Here is a 3,366-nt window from a genome sequence, read left to right on the forward strand (position 1 = left end):
ATGCAGACGTAGAGAATGGACTTGAGGACACGTGGAGGGGGAAGGGTAAGCTGGGACAAAGTGAGAGAGTGGCATGGACATATATACACTACCAAATATAAAACAGATAGTTAGTGGGAAGCAGCCACATAACACAGTGAGATCATCTCGGTGGTTTGTGACCACCTAGAGGGGTGGGGTAGGGAGGGTGGGAGGGAGACGCAAGAGGGAAGAGATATGGGGATATATGTATATGTATAGCTGATTCACTTTGTTATAAAGCAGAAACTAACACACCATTGTAAAGCAATTATACCCCAATAAAGATGTTAAAGAAAATACAATGAGAAGCAAGTGAAAGGATTCAAGCTGAACAGGGGCACGGTATGATTCATGCTTGGAAAGATAACTTTGTCATTGCAAAAGATTCTAGGGAGGCAAGAGTGGGAGTTGTGAGACTATTGGAGGGTGCTCAGGGAAGGTGACAGTAACCTTGAAAGCGGTGGTTTCAGGGAAGTGAGTGCACTGAAGATCCATTTTAGAAGCATCTTTAATGGTAAATGATGGATTAAATATGGGAGGTAAGAGAAGAGAGAAATCAAGGAGGAATCTCAGGTATATGGCTTATCATATGGAATTGTGCCATTTACTATGATGGGGAAATCTTGGGATGTTAACGGACATTTCCTCAGATTTGAAGAGATGGCAATGGGCATGAATTTGGTAGGGTTTTGTTTTGACGAGTTTTAACATGAAGCCTGAACAATCAGTCCAGAATATTCTCTAATAATAATTTATCAATTATTGCTAGATGCTGGGAAATTTGCTAAGTATTTTTTGAATATCCCATTTAATCTACAAAACAAACCAGTGAGGAATTGTTACTCTGATTTCACAGAGGACACTGTAGTTTAGACTGATTAAGTAACATTTCCAAGTTTGAGAGTAATGAAATCAGAATTACAGTGAAGCCATGGTCTGTCTGACTACAAAAGCATAGCCTCAACCGCTAGGCTCTCTCATGTACAGATAAGGAATACCAGATTTTGCCCTCAACACCTTTTTTATATTTAAAATTTCTGATAACTTTAGGAAATGTTCTCTAACTGTACTGAAATTTCATTATAGGCACAGGCTATTAGAGATGAGCTCAAATTTTAAGAAATGTGACACAGATACGTATTTAATCACACATATAAAACAGCAATGAACATATAGAAATGCCTGGTAAATGTATCAGAGAAGAGATAATCATTAGATTGAGTCTTAAAATATAAATAAGTTAGAGGATGAGGCATTTTAGGCAGATGAATCAGAGTGAACAAAGGCATAGAGATAGGAAATAGCCTGACATTTTCAGGGAAGTAACTCATTAAGATTTACCTGCTCTGTGAGTGGGCAAGTTAATGAATGAACAGAAAAGGAGAGACAGAAAGTGGGGGACAGGAGAGCGAGAGAAAGGAGGTGGGGGAGAGAGAGAGAAAAGGAGAGATAAAATAGTGTTAAGGACCAGATCATGGAGACCTTCATATGAAGTACTAAGGGATTTAAGAATTATCCCGTATTATAGACAGTAAGTAATCACTGAACGTCTTTCAGCAGCTGATAACATCCTCACATTCCACCCTGGTTACTGATGTGAGGGAGGGTGGATCTGGATGCGTCAGGGTTGCCAAATCAGAGATTAAGACACTAGTTGGAATACACCCTCATACTTTACAGACACACTCTTAAAGACACACACAAAGAAAAGAAAAATCACCCCAGTTACAATTTGTTAAAGAAAAAAGACAACCAATATTTAGACATACCTGCTCATAAGTCATACAAGCAACTCTGCACTCCTAGAGGAAGCTCAACAGAAGACCTCCCTTTCTCATCAACTAAATGAAGAGCGCATAAGCACTAACTATTGCACACAGATAGGAGGAATTAACTATATGTGTTGTCAATGTATTATCTTACCATAAACTCTGTAGACCTTTTCACTCATAGTAGTTGCTACTCCACTACAGTGTACTCAAACTTGTTACCCCCTCATTTGAGATTTTTACCAATGATCTAGAATCAAACACCTTAGCTTTTTCTCTCCATTGTTGTGCCTGCTGTGTGTACACTTTCTTTTAATTCTGTCTGGATTCTGTACAAGGGTAGATTCCAAGCAATTAAAATTTGATAAAAATATAACCTCCTTCCCTGTCAAGACAGCAGCAGTTTTTGTAGCCACCATCACAAATGAATTGCCGGGAAGATGCAGCAGCCTGCAGTACAGGGATGTCAGAAGGCATAACAGGAATCTGTAGGTTGGGATCAGAACCGGATGTGCTTGTTTCTGACCCAACTTCAAGAGATGCCCCTCAAAAATAGTAGGGGGAATGTGTTCTCTCTGCTCACTGCATATATGGCTGTACTTAAAAGAGTTCAGAAGATGAGATTATCACCCTGACTGATTGCTGAGATTGAGGGTGGGTAGGAGGGAGAAGCGTGATAACAGAATTAAAATTTTGGATTTAAACATTGCCGTGCTATATGAACCTGAAACAGAGGTGCCTGTATCGTTAGAAGGTGATGTTCTGAGAGGGGACACTTACCTTGGCTCTCAGCAGCCTCTGAGGGGGTAGAATATGAAAAGAAATTCTTCACTGATTCTAAAATAGAAGAAGTAGAAAAGAAAGGTTCAGGTATTGAATAGCTGTGAGGAACCCACTCTCTAAAACCTACAAAGTGTGAAAGGGCACAGATTACCCAACTGCTTCCAAACTGATCGCCAGGACCAGATGAGAGGTGAGCCCTGGGCACCAGGACCACATCTGTGCCTGATGTGGCACCGGGATGACCATGCCAGCACCCTGGGGCCAGAGCACCCATTGCCTTCCTGGTGGAAGCTACAGTGGTCTTAGGCACACCAGGCTGTGAAGATCTTTGCATTCTGAGGGCTTTATGTGCTTTCAAGACTTTGCCCTACATCTCTGCAAACACCCAAGAGAAAAGTACTTTGACAATGGCAGTTCAGGCCTCTCGTGGGAGCCATGAGAAATTTCTATTTGCCTATTGTACAATCTTACTTATTTTATACAATATTAGTTCCACAGGGGAAAGAAATTCACTCATGGCTACATGCTTTGAGAAGAACCACACTTGAATTTATTCTTTGCTGAAACACGAAAAGAAGAAAAAGTACTACTTTTAAATCTATTTATAGATTTTCAATTATTATTCAATCTTCAGTTGCTTGAAACAGGATAATCATATCAGCACTCCAGGGGAGATATTAATATCCAAAGTAAACATATTGCTAGACTTCAGTGAAATTTTAAATAAAAGGTTTTGTTTTAAATGCTTGTGCCATAATTGTGCGCTGAATAAATGTATCATGATGGGATCATT

Source organism: Aethalodelphis obliquidens, unplaced genomic scaffold, assembly GCF_003676395.1.
Source record: "Aethalodelphis obliquidens isolate GAN/ISIS:26980383/991018 unplaced genomic scaffold, ASM367639v1 scaffold5, whole genome shotgun sequence".
Classification (NCBI taxonomy): Eukaryota; Metazoa; Chordata; class Mammalia; order Artiodactyla; family Delphinidae; genus Aethalodelphis; species Aethalodelphis obliquidens.